The following is a 14,391-nucleotide window of genomic DNA, read 5'->3' as shown; positions in this document are numbered from 1 at the left end:
CCCTGCTTCCCACTGGGAAACGAGACACGCCAGCAGCCACCTCTAAGCTGCCGCTGCAGTCCGACCCCCTGCCCACATTCACACCGCCAGCAGAGTTGCCGTGCAGTCCGCCCTATCCGTCGACACGTCACTATATCTGCCGCCCTTTCTCCCGCCACGTGGGGCTTCCACATTGTTCAGAAGCATCAGAAGCTTCTTAGGAAGCTTCTATAGCTCCTAAGAAGCCCCCCTGCATGTGGCCTACTTAAGGCCCTTTCATATAACCCCCCCCCCCAACAAATTCTTCTTTCGGGCTCCCTCCTAGCCTGGGTTCATGTGCTTCTTTTAAGCCTTTTTTCCCCCCCACCTAAAACCCCCTCTTCAAGGTTATACACCCCTTCCTTTCCCCCCTTTTTTCCCCTTTTTTTTTTCACACCTAGGGCATCCTAATAACTACCCCTGGGATCAAATGAAAAAGCCCATTTCCGTGGCTTTAATAATCCTTACCCTTGAAGGACTTTAAATCCCCTCCCTGGGATCTAAAGGCCTTTTCGTGAGCCTTCTTATTGCCCTCGCAAGTGGGGTTTAAAAGCCCAATTACCCCATTGAAATCAAGCCTTTTGCCCACTTTAGGCTGGGGATTAAAAACCCTTTCCATGGGCTTTCCCCACTCAAATTCATAGGAGGAAACCTTCTACAAAAAGCGTTTTTGAAAGATGGTGCAAGCTGTCACAAAGGGGAGCTACGCATGCAAAAGGAGACGGCCAAGGTCATAAATCTGCATCCAAGACGGAAAGGCCGCATTCGCAATGGCTCCTAAGAAAGCCCAAGGCGCAACCGCAAGAGGATTGTCTCCTAGCATCCACGTGGACATCTCACCATAAGTCTAGGTTTTCCTTCCTAATTTTTATTTTACGTTGTTATAATTCAATCGTGTGTGGATGATTTTTGGAGATAAGATGTATTTTTCGTCTTAAATACTTTGGTTAATTTTGAAAGAATTAGCTCACGACGGAAGAGTTTGGCCATTAGTATTTTCAATAAAATGAACAAAATAAAGTGAGCAGAAAATTGATATGCATTTCTAGCAAGTAGTTTTATGCATTGCAATAATTTGAAATTTGATTAATGTCCATTTTTACAAACCAGAATTATGATAGTACACGTCGAAGAAATAAACCGCATATTGCATTATTGAACATCTTTTTCGAAATAATTCCTAAAGAAAGTTGCTAGAAACCGTAGGAAATTGCTAGGGTTGCATGAAGAAGATTTTACTCCAGGCAAGTGGCCTAAAAACTTAAATCAATGAAAGAGTGTGTAAGTTCTGCATACGACAAATTCATTCGAAAATGAAAGTAGTAAAAGGATGCATGTTTTAGCATGAATCTTATTTGCATGTTATAGAATGATTAATTGGAATTAGGCTATAACCTAACCTATGCTTGATCTTAAACCGAAAAGTTAGGATTTGAAAATCAACTTACGCGTAGACAATAACTCATGAGGTTATGGAAATGATAGCGTAATTATCTTCAAAAATAGATAGGTTAAATTGGCATAAACCTAAACACCTAAACCCGCAGAGTACTCGTTTAGAAAAGGGTTAATTCAATGCGACGTATCCTGGTGAAGACATTTACCTTGTCGTACGTATTGCCAAAAACTGAAACTCCTATACCCTAAATACATGCCCACATTCATGAAATGTAGGGACAGTAGGACATACTTGCGAGAAGTGATCTAGGGTTTTCCTAAGAATCTCTTGCTAAAAAAATGAAACTCGAAACCCTAGGACTGACAAATCAGCCTAATGCCATCAGGAACAGATTATTTCGTGACTCCATTCAATGGATAAATAGTCCCATAATTGATGCGACACTTGTGCAATAATTTGTAGAGTCACATGATCTTGTGATTTGATCACAAGGGAATGGCCAATTCCTCGAAGTGAGATTGGCAGATTCTACGTAAAGTAGTTCGCTTGGGTTCAACGCTAGTTGCCGTTAGAAAATGACCAATAGTGAAAAACCTAATTCAGGTCGGTCCTAAGTGGGAGTGATCGGAATACTTCCGCTATGTGGCAGACGCGAAGAGTCCTAGATCACAAACCCCGTAACATCCCATGGGAGTGCCGGCGAAGCTTTCTAGACATCCTTTCCGATGGATTGCTAAGGCGTGTCTTGAAGATAACAGGTGGACATGTTACATAACCTCTCATATAAAAGAAAACAGAGCAAAAGAAAATCTCAACACAATCAATCAAAACCAATTAACACAGCTTAGAAATATAAAAGCATGGCAACTTTTAAAGGATATAAGAGGTTCTGCATCTTTTTCATCTTGAGCTATCCATCCAGCATCATCAACACCACAAATCTTCAAAAAGATAGCTTCTTGAACAGTGTTGAATATTTAACCACCACGACCCCATCAAAGAATGGAATAACCATCACACACACACACACACAACATCTAAGGGGGATAAGGGATAGAAGTGGTAGGAGAGGAAAGTGGAACAAGTAAGAGAGGATGAAGGGATGGGTAAGAAAAATCATAAAATAAAGAATGAGCTAAAGACGGATCGTGTATTTAGGATCCTAAATAAGAGAACATTGAGTGAAAATAGGGATCTAAGGAGCACCTTGGGGTTGAAATAGAAGAGGTAAAATAACTTGTGGATTAGATTGATAAAGAGAAAGATAGGCTTCGTATCTATGGACCATCTGCTAATAATAAGATAAACAAGGGACTAATGGACCTAAGATAGATCAGCAATGATAGGCATCAAAGAAAGATGATTCAAAATGATGTTGTTTGGAAAGATGGGCTAAGATATCCACCCTCAGTTGGTTAGTATTTTACACATGAATAGAAGCTTTGTTTTGGTAGTGACTTAGGACCACAGAATCAATGATGGTATGCCAAGAAGTCTCAGAACAATCAATTACTTTGGAGAAATATGTTTGGAACATCTTATCTATCTGCAACTCCAAATGTTTGACATACAAAATAGCTTGTAATACCACATCCCCAACATACCAAGCCAAGTCTTCATCATCTAGGATCAACAAATCACCTCACAAGTATATATAAGACATAAGCATGGTATATGTAGTCACAGAATTCTCAAAAACCATTCTGGCCACTTCAATCAACAAATTAGAAGACCAAGTTTCACTCCAACCATCCTCTAAAAGAGGAAAATCCATCATTGAAAGCTTAATATAGAATGCCAACTTGTGTTGCTGATAGTGAATAAAGGAGTGATCTGGAGGAACAAATTCCTGAAACTGTTCAAATGAAGACCACAAAAAATCCATTCTTGACTGAAGTCTTTCCACCTAGCTTGGAATAAAGGGCATAATGTGGCATTCCTTTGAAGGATTGCTAAATCTACTAGAAATAAGGAAGGAACTGGCTGCACAAAAGGACTTTGTGAAGTAGAATGGGACTCAGCCAATTGTTCCTTGAGCTATTGAATCTGAGTATTGCTCTATTCTAGGATAGTATTAGCTAACTTAAGCTCTTTTGTTTGGGAAACTATCAAAGCTTTTAGCTCTTGAGACTCCTTCAACAGCCTATCCCTCTTTTCAGTCACGGTAACAACTTGGGATTTACCAATTGAGTTTGCAAATTAGAGATCTCTGCTTTCTCAACATCAATGACCTTAGTCTCTATGTTGCTCCATCTGTGTATAGAGGTTAGAAACGTTTTCTTGAGCAGAGGCTAGCTCATTATTCACTTTATTCAACTCCTCCTTGGACTGCTAAGCCTCTTCATAACAAGAAGAATAAAGCTACTGGATATAGACAGTAACTAAGAGTTCAATAGAGCTTTGGATGACTTTGTACAGAAAAGGAATTGTGTCCCTTGTCACCAGATGTTGCACAAAGGGAATGGAAATTTCCAAAGTACCATCTCTATGGGCTCTAAAAAGATTTGGCATTTGTGAGGAAAGCAGGTAGTTGACTGCTAGACCGAATAGGAATTGGAACTAGAGAAGTGGGAATTGATACTGATTCAGCCACTCGTTTAAGTCACTTCCTCTAAATGACCATAGGAGGGAGGGGATCAACATCCTCAATGATAACATCATTATTTTCAATAAGAGGAGAAGGAATCTCTAAAGGATCAACTGGTAATGTAGGAACTTTCTTTGCAAGGGCAGCATACGCCAGGAAAACAGAAAGGTAAGAACCAAATGTGACATTAGTCACATTACCCCTCATGGCTCTAATAAAATGATGGTCCATCTTTGCCATGAGATATGAACTCTAATCAATGATAATTCCTTTTAGCACCGTATGAGAAGCTCTAAATAACTCCTTCGAAAGGTACTTAGAAAGGGTTTTGGTAGGCATAAACCTATCTTGAAGGAACTGGCACAATTGCTTCCAGGCAGGATTGGAGATCATGGATACACTAACTCCTAAACTAGTAATAACCCTCTTAAGATCTAATACATCATGGGCCTCCTTAGAGAACAATTGTCGAGCAGCAGTAGAAAAAGGTCCCCTATGATATGGTAAGGACAAGCAGAGTCAGGCTCTTAGGCATCATGTGGATAATTGTGCTCCGAACATGATCAAATCTCTTATTCTAAGAGGCTAAAAATTGATCACACACATCAAAATCCTCTTGGATAAGTGGCAATGAAAGTTTCACAAATTTGGATAACCCCATCTTAACAATAAGATAATTCGAATCCAGCAATAATGAGTAATTATGAGACACCAAGCGCAAATATATTGGACCGAGGAAGGAGTACGACGTGCCATTTAGATGGTTTACATACACCACACTCATACACAGACAATCACAAAGAATATCTTCAAAACAACCAAAATAGCAACAGATAAGATATCAACCACAAAAACTCACCCGAACTTGACCAACTGATTGACCACCCCAAGCAATCCACCTCCTATAGAAATTTCGGCAGTACCTCTGCACTTATGCAATCGAAAGCTTCATGCAATGCATACAAACAAGCATCCAATATCCATGTAGTATCAAATAGAAAAGAAAAAGAATACACATTGTATCCCCAACTCCAATTAAATAACTAACAAAAATACTAGACTAAATCAAAATCTACTGTTGACTAAACCTCAACTAATTAAGATGACCAATAGGAACTTCAACTAACTACCACATCACCCACCCCATGTAACACTTCGTTGAAAAGGGGAATATACAATGTGAGGGAAAAGAGGGAATTTAATTGTATGTTCATTTTAGTTATCAAATATTGAATTTTTATTAAGTGATGAATCTTAATAAGAAAATGGCAGATTATTTTATCCATTAAAAACTTATCAAGTTTTACGGTGCTTATTAATGTTCCCCTCGGACTACTCCCGACTTAGGGTCTCTAAATGCAAGTTCTTGTTTACAAATTAATGTGTGTAGCACCTTTTTTTTAGTACATGCACTTGTGATGACGGGTTTATTTTATTACAAATTAAGATTTTGTATATTCACTTAAAGATTTGTAGTTATTTTTATTTTTTATTTTTTATATTAGTTTGGCATGGTTCTGTTTGATTTTTTATTTTTCTATTCATTTTATCCAACAAAATGTTGGTTGAGAATTAAACATGGGGATCCACTTTAGTTTTTGGCATTCTCAATAAAATTTTCAGCTATTTTATGAACTTTGAAAAGAAATTTTCAAAAATTTATTCATTTTAGAACTTAATTTCTTTTCAAATAAATATTTTTATATTGGTGATGGAAATTTCAGCTCATTTTAATGATCCATATTTATAAAATGAAATTTTTGTAATTTTTTCTAAATTTTTTATGCTTTTATAAGGATTTTACTAGATTTTTATAAAATTTTAAAGGTTTTTGAAGTTGTTTAATAATTTTTATTATTTTTTATTGGCAATGTTCAAGGGGACCCCTTTGGTTTGTGGGGTGGGCAGGGGACATTGGGGGGAAGGAGCAGTCCAATGGGGTGGCCAGTCGGTCAAGGACGGGTGGGGGCCTTAGGAGGGGGAGGGTACCAACAAGAGCGAGTGCGTCAGAGGGGGGACTTGTGGGTTGGTGGGCGGGGATGTTGGATGGGCAGGGGTCATGGGCAGGCTAGCTGAGGCCGTGGGCTGTGGAGGAGGACGCCTTGGCGGCGTGGGGATGCGGCGAGTGGCACATGATGTAGATCCAGCGGCGGCTCCGGGGGTTTCTATGGCGGCTTGGGGGTGGTGGTACCCGCAACAGCTACTCCTTCAGGCAGTGGTGACTCCTTCAAACAAGCGACTATCACCAACGGGTAGCGGTGCTCGGCAGGAGCAGTGGGTCTCGTGGCGTCAACCTGTAGTAGGAGGAGGGAGAGAAGGAGAAGAGAAGGCGGAGGGGGAGGAAGAAAGGAGAAGAAGAGGAGGGGGAGGAAGGTGGGAGGCAAGAGGAAGAGGGGAAGAGAAAGGAAAGAAAGTGGGGAGGAAGAAAGGAGGAGGGAGGACAGGAAGAAAGGAGCAAGGCTAGGGGATAAGGGAAGGAGAAGAAGAGGGGGAGGAGGATATGGAGGAGTAGTAGAGGAGGGGAGAAGGATATGAGAAGGAAGAGAGGAGAGAGAGAAGTGGGGGCGTGGGTGCGGGATGGGGACGATTGGGGGGAGGGAGTTTTGGGTTTTTTTTTAAAGTTAAATTTGTTGGTGTGTTTTTTATATTTTTGTTGGGTTTTTTGTTTGTAAAAAAAAAAAAGTGTGCCCCTGGTCTTCCGAACAAATGCGGACAGGGACGGGGGGGATTTTGCACCGCAACAAGAATGACCGGTTGTAGCTGAGAAATCCAGGTGACAGAACGCTACATGGCAAAAGCTACATGCGTGTCAAAGCGAAAATCGGCCATTTATGCAACACACAGTGGTGAAAATGCAAAATTAATCGAAAATTTTAATTCAAAGAGATCAGAACATCAGATTAGGATGCCGTAAAAAGAAGAACCAGGTAAAACAATGGAAAAAATGACATGGACAATGTGATCGGTGCGTTTGGCAACAAAAAGGGGGTTCACATGGAAAAATATGAAAAACCAAGCATGAAAACGCACACGAAAATTAATTGCTAAAAATACATTAGTTGGAATGAAATGCAAGAAGAAGAAAACTTATCCTCCAGAATGAAGAGGTGCACAAGCCTATCATATCAAAATGCAGTTTCAACGATAATATGACCCATTCATATGGAAAAAAAGGAAAAACACTCCCAAAAATCCAAACAAATATTCATTCCAAATAATCCGTAAGTTGAAATACAGTGCAATGAGAAGGAAAAATATCCTAGGGATAGGGATTGACAAGGTTGGGTCAGAATGTGATTCTAGTGTAAAGATCATATTTGAATTTTGATGAATGTACAGTGTGTTTGCATAGAAAAATGACAAACAAATGATAAAGATAAACACGCAAGGAATGGTCCCAGGGCGGGGTGAAAATAGGACGAGTGGGTGGAGAATGGACCCCACCAGGGCAAAATCAAGACATGGTATGTCATGAAGAGGATAGAAGAGAGAGAAGAAGAGGAGAGAAAGGATGCAGAAGAGAGAGAAAGACTGTAGGAAGAGAGAGAAAGAGAGTGACGAAGAGAGAGAAAGACAGAAAGAGAGAGAGAGAAGCCATAAGAGCTTGGAAAAGGAGATAAAGATGAAAGGAGACTTGTATTATAATCTGATGGTCCAAAAAACAAGTCCCTAACACCTTATATACCAGCCAGTGTAGCTAGTATTTCCCCATTATTAAATCCCCCTCTCTTACATTCCATCCCCACACGAAGGTTTTTGCCCTAAAAAACAATTTGGGTACTTATGATAACTGGGCAGGAGCGGATCAAAGTACTACTCTGTTGCATTATTACAGGGGTATACAAATGAATGAAGAGGTATTATTGCATATGATGGGTCATTGGGGTATGTACGATACATGGGCCTTATTGGGGAATTATAAAAATGAATTTTGACCCAAGTATCTTGAGTAAATGTGAGCTGTAGACAGTGGACAACAAGCTGTTTACTACAAGGCCCTGCTGTAGTAAATCTGTCATAACTTTCTGTATGAGACTCCGATTGAGGCATGCTACACATCAAAATGGAGCTCTTGGTAAGTGCTTTCAGCCCATGTAGGTTGGATTTGGCCGTTCAAGGTTCAGAGAAAAATATGGTGTAAAACAGTGAGTTGTCTGCAATCTTCCCTGCACTAAAATTTGGTCATAGATAACCAATCTTCAGCCAAAAGAGTCTACCAAAAATATGGATGCTGATCTAAATGAGATCCCAAGCAATCCATTAACCTCCTGGATCAAAAGGTATTCCGTCATAATGATTGTCCAAGAGCAGAGAATGCCCATCAACCACATACTCCAATCCACTCGGATCAAATGGATACAATGAAGTATCCCCATAATCAAGTCCATGATCACATCCATAATCTCCCGGATCATAGGGAAGCACAATGCCATCTTCATATTCATGTATGCCCAAATCATGTATTATATCATCATCGGACATGTGCCAGTCATCATAACCATGATCAAGGTACTCATTATCAAATGCGTTCAATGGTTGTTGTAAACCTTGATTAAGTGTAAACCGATGCTCAAGAATATCATCATGAGGTTTCTCCAAGAGTCTTAAACCTTCAACATAACCATCTACAGCTGTGAGTGCCTCATGTGATCCATCAATGAAGATGCCATCAGCTTGTACATCTTGCTCTTCATTGTTCCCTTCTTGTACATCTTCTTGGTCTTCTTGCTCATCTTCTTGTTGATCAAGTTGCTCATTATCCCAGTCTTGTTGTTCAGCTTGCTCATTGCTCTCTTCTTCATGATCAGCACTTGGAAAAGAACTCATCATTACATTTGGGTAATCATGAGGTACGAACTGATTGGGATATGGGGTACCATGGTAGTTATGAACTTGCTGCTGATCAAAGCTAGAAGAGTACTAGTAAGCATGACCATTATTGTCATGTCCATAAGAATTGGGCTGCTCAATTAAGAAAGGTTCCCATGTATAATCATGACTATGTTGCTAAAAAGGTGGATGCTCATAAGCATAAGCATGTTGCCCATAATAGCAATTGTACTGCCAAAGTTCAATGGAGTGATACTCTGCATTATGACATGGTACATCATATCTATAAGCATTAACATGCTGTCCAGGATCCAGGATGTATTTGTATACTGACCATGTTCATTTGTATGTTGTTGCTGTTCATATTCATAAGATGCATGCACATCATAGTGTGTACCATTATCATATACATGTTGGCCATAAGCATAAGCATTTGATTCAAGTCTTGCTCATTTTTCTCTGTCCGCCTTCATAAGAGCAATATACCGATCAATTAAAGCTCCAAGTTTGTCAATATTAGCCCATGTTTGAAGCCAACCTTGTTCACTAGAGCTGGAGCTATTGATCTCAGCTGCCATTGCAGTCAAGTTGCTTTCAAAATCTTCTTGTTTGATGAACATCAGCAAGGCTGCATAACTTCTCTATTTCTGTTCTTGTCTTCCACAAGGTGAATTGTGTGAATTAGCTATGTCAACTGCTAAGATCAGCATTGATGCCTCTAGTAGCAGCTGGTTCATCTCTTCCTTGGAATCATTGAAGCCATTAGCATGTCCTTTCTCTAAACATGATAATATTTTCAGTCAGAGTCTAAAATGCATGCAATAGTGTCTGAGCAGCTCGAGATCCTTGTCTCTGATGTAACCCAAATAGATATGGAAGTACAGCAATTTCCGGAGGGGGTGCTGTAATTTAGATACCTAGCTCCAACATTAACTTTTCAACCCTGGTTCTCTAAGCAACCTGAACCCATAGATGCCATAATAAGCATGCAGCAAATCTGGTACTTCCCTCGGATAATTGCTAAACCACCAAACTCACTTTGACAGCTTAATAAAAAGGCACATAATGCATTAGTGTCCTAGAGATGCCCAACTCCAAGAAGATTGAGTACTCCCCCAACCCAGAATTCATAGCAAGTATCGTATGACATGTTTATCGTTCCTTGGAAACCTCCTATTGTGACTGTTTCATTTTATAAGGCCATTCACATCCAAAACAGTTGATGCCAACATTCCAGACACTAAATCAGGTACCATACATCCCATCAACTTTAAAGCAGCAAAATAATTGATGCTAAGGGTGGTTTGCATGCAAGTCCGGGTCTTCGTTTCAACAAAGAGGGTTCGCTTATTGCTGTCATTATGAATCTGTAAGGGCATTAGTTGAACCAGCTGCTTCTAAGTCGCTTGGTGTGAATGTAATGGATGCAGTGAGTGCTACAAGTAGTCTGGCTGCTAGCGCCATAGTTTTCGATAGACTTTCACCTGTTGTCTCAATGGTTGCATTGCCAATGGACAGCAATCGAGCTTGCGTCTCCCAGATAACCTCCAGCAAGCAAGGTGTCGATGTTGATATATACCAACGTTGGTGTTTCCTTATTGGCACTAGCTTCCAACGCTGTCCACAAGTTATGGAAGTGGCAAAGGGGTGATCGCCATCCATCTGGAAAGGCAACAGCTTCTTTCCCCCTCAGTTGTGGTAGCCTGCTAGTGGTATTCTCATGAATAATGATATCAGTGAAACAAATCCTGAAGAAGCTATACCGTGCATAGCACTTTCAAAGAATGATTCATATGTTATGTCTGTTTCAAGAGGCAAAGTATCTCTATTTAACATGATGACTTTCAAGGTAATGACAACATTTATGTCACCTCCTCCAGCTGCGACCTTTTTAGCATTTCATCCTTTAGACAAGAATATAATTGTGATTGGAATGGAAGACTCCACCATACATATCTACAATGTTAGAGTGGATGAGGTAAAAAGTAAGTTGAAGGGGCATTCAAAAAGAATATCTGGTCTTGCATTCTCTAAAAAGCTGAATGATCTGTGCTATTCTTAGGCATCCATCCCTGTGTCCATCAAGCTCAGATACTTCATACCTCTCGTGCTTCCATTTCTGTGCTATTCTTATGCATCCATCTATGATACTCCAAGATCTGGGCCGATGCTTTGGAAAAGCTTGTCTATACCAAACAAGCAGCTATTATGTGACTGATCAGTGCTGTAATGAGGTATCAATTGTTGATTTCATCGAGCTTTGATACTCTGCAGAACTCATGCTTCCATGTCTGTCTATTACTTTGATAAGGACAAGCTCTGTCAATTGCTGGTAAGAACCTCCCTGGACATGGAAATTTTGATAAAAGGCAAGGCTTCAGATGCACATAGGCTCTACCAAAACCTAGAAATTGGCAAGGAAGATGCTGCCAACAACTTTGCCCGTGGTCATTATACTATTGGCAAGGAGATCACATGGACTGGATCCGCAAGCTGGTAGACAACTGCACGGGGCTTCAAGGCTTCCTAGTTTTCAACACTGTTGGAGGTGGAACGGGATCAGGTCTCGAATCCTTGCTCTTGGAGCGACTTTCTGTGGATTACGACAAGAAGTCCAAGCTCGGTTTCACCGTCTATCCATCTCCTCAAGTGTCAACTTCTGTTGTAGAGCCTTACAACAGCGTTTTGTCTACTCACTCTCTCTTGGAACACATTGATGTGGCTGTTCTGCTGGACAATGAGGAAATCTACGACATCTGCAGGCGCTCTTTGGACATCGATAGACCGACATACACCAATTTGAACAGGCTTGTGTCACAGTTCACTTCATCTCTGACGGCCTCCCTCTATTTCGATGGAGCCCTGAATGTGGACGTGACCGATTTCCAAACCAACCTGGTGCCATACCCAAGGATCCACTTCATGCTTTCATCCTATGCGCTGGTCATCTCTACGGAGAAGATGTACCATCAGCAGTTGTCGGTGGCGGAGATCACGAACAATGCGTTCAAGCCATCATCGATGATAGTGCAACACTGATCAGCTACTCTGGATGACAGAGCTGTCTGTAAGTGCGAGTGCGCACTTCATCGATTTCTGCCACTTCGAGTGCGATTTCTCGGCTATCTCGTGGGGATCCTTCTGCAGTAGCCATAGCCTTTCTTCTTTCTCTTGCCTTCTTCTTCGTCGGCATCCTGCACTTCCTATAAAGCTCACTTCCAACGTGAAGAGATTTATCAGATATGATGCTTTTGCCTTCAAGAATAGTTATGATCTTGCTTGAAATGATGAGAAGAATCAAGATAGAGCATGTATTTTGGCCATGGATTCCCTGGAAGAGAGATGTTGATGAATCCACCATGAAATCTTGAAGGAAGAAGGAAGAAGACGCTTGCTTTCAAAAGCAAATAGGACTAGTCTCTCTCTTTTGCTCCAACTAAGTCCTCTTTAACCAAAGTGGCTACCAAAATGCCTAGAATTGAGTGACGACCTGCTATTTAGACCATCCACCACCATATCTATCCCTCCCAGTTTTCAATGCTGTCTATCTTCTTTCTTGGAAATGTCCACTAGTCCCTTCAATGCTGCCTACCATGTCTGTACCTGTGTACCTGACGTTCTTGGATTTTTAAACTGAAAAGGATGGTAACTGAGCATGTAAGGTAACTAAATGGATCAGAACTAGAGCTCTGATACCACTTGTCATGAAGAGGACAAAAGAGAGAGAAGAAGAGGAGAGAGAGAGGGTGCAGAAGAGAGAGAAAGATTGTAGGAAGAGAGAGAAAGAGAATGACGAGGAGAGAGAAAGACTAGAAAAAGAGAGAGAAAGATAGAAAGAGAGAGAAAGAAGCCATAAGAGCTTGGAGAAGGAGATGAAGATGAAAGGAGACTTGTATTATAATTTGATGGTCCAAAAATCAAGTCTCTAACACCTTATATACCAGCCAGTGTAGCTAGTATTTTCCCATTATTAAATCCCCCTCTCTTACATGGTATACTTGAATGATTAGATAGGGATGTCTCCATAAGGGTATGCAAAATAGACATGCAAGGATGCATCCCCACACTTAAGATCTTAACAAATCAGCTTGACTAAACAACATGGGCCTAACACTTGACCACAACCCATACTCACATGTCCACACACTTAAAACATAACTGACTCTTATAAACAAAAGGGGTAGGGTTAGAAAAATTGAGCTCAATTTGTAAATGGTCCAAGTGAAACATTACTAACACATAAAGGATTGTAGTTGTCAACGCGAGGTACCATGGCTCGCCATATCACACTTGTCTACTATGGCAGGAACCATGCAATAGCACCCACGGAGGTAGCATCATTGATAAAGTTTTGATAAGCCGTCGATGGCGAGGTATACATCACTTAATCTCGATATTCACTCATGTTAGAATGATAGATCAGTCACTCACCCCATGACTCACATCACTCAATGGGAAGGATAGAAACCCATATCTCACACAGTTGGTTTAAAAATAAAAAAGAAGAATGGTTCACATGGAATATGCCAATGTGCAAAGTTTGATGGTACACATCAGTGCATCCCAACCCATTTGGCATAAGTGCAAGAAGGAAGGCCAGGGAGCCTTATCATGCAATGCATTGAACAAAGTGACGTGCGTAGTGATGATGGTGGAGTCCCGTCTCTTGTGTGCATAGGGAAATGAGAATGTACCTGTCTCCAATTGTCATAACATTCCTCAATCCTCACTTCTCAGCTGATGAAGGGAAAATTAATCACGCCCCTCTCTCCTCTGTCTCACAATCTGTTGATGATTACAAGAGGGCGATTGAGTTTCTGACACCTATGAATTAAATCCTTACTACCACTTGTGTGAAGATTGTATGCCTTTTGTGCCCAATCGATGGTGCAATAGTGCATTCCACCCTATGTCGGTATACAGTGTGAGAAGGAAAGCTACGGAGCCTTATAGTGCCATGCACATGAAAAAATTGTGCTTTGTGCATTGAGAGACCCAGCCCATGCATGCAATACTCCATTCATACATCTCACCTCTTATTTGAATAAAAAGACCAAGGACTAGTCAATCACCCCACCCTCTGTCTCACGCTCTATTGATGATTACAAAGAGCATCCCATACTCATATTCCCATCCAGTTTATGATGAAAGCTCAAATCACTCAAAGAATTATTGATGAAGATTGGCTTGGTTTGGTGGGTAATGTCAATTTGGATCGATTGATGAAGAGGTGTACCCAAGGAGGTAGCCAGCAAGTCCAGTACTTGGATTACATGTTCCAATTATCATCTGTTATAGTAGTCAAAAGCATTAAAGAAGTTATAGGATTTAGCACACCAAGGGAGACATCTTTGAAATTACTTCTAGAAGAGTTTTGCTAGTGATTTAGCTATCCTAGACTACGAGGTGTTGCCACCTTTTCCATAACTAGCTTCCCACCCAAGGGTGTGTGTCACATTTTGATGGAATGAGGCTTGCTATAAGAGAGAATTTCTTCATTTTCTCTCATAACTTTCTTTTTGTTTTTTAATTTTATTTTGTTTATTTGTTTATTTTT

At 40.6% G+C, this 14,391-nt stretch overlaps 1 pseudogene; it reads left to right on the top strand.

Annotated features, from left to right (window-relative positions):
- The first annotated feature begins 6,063 nt into the window (after positions 1 to 6,063).
- On the top strand, positions 6,064 to 11,873 carry LOC148020384 (tubulin alpha-2 chain-like; annotated as a pseudogene).
- The last annotated feature ends 2,518 nt before the right edge of the window (positions 11,874 to 14,391 follow it).

The sequence above is a fragment of the Lygodium microphyllum genome, chromosome 19 (genome assembly GCF_053477565.2).
Source record: "Lygodium microphyllum isolate KBCC chromosome 19, Lygodium_microphyllum_v1.1.10, whole genome shotgun sequence".
NCBI classification, from domain to species: Eukaryota; Viridiplantae; Streptophyta; class Polypodiopsida; order Schizaeales; family Lygodiaceae; genus Lygodium; species Lygodium microphyllum.
This window is presented reverse-complemented; position numbering and strand designations above follow the sequence as displayed.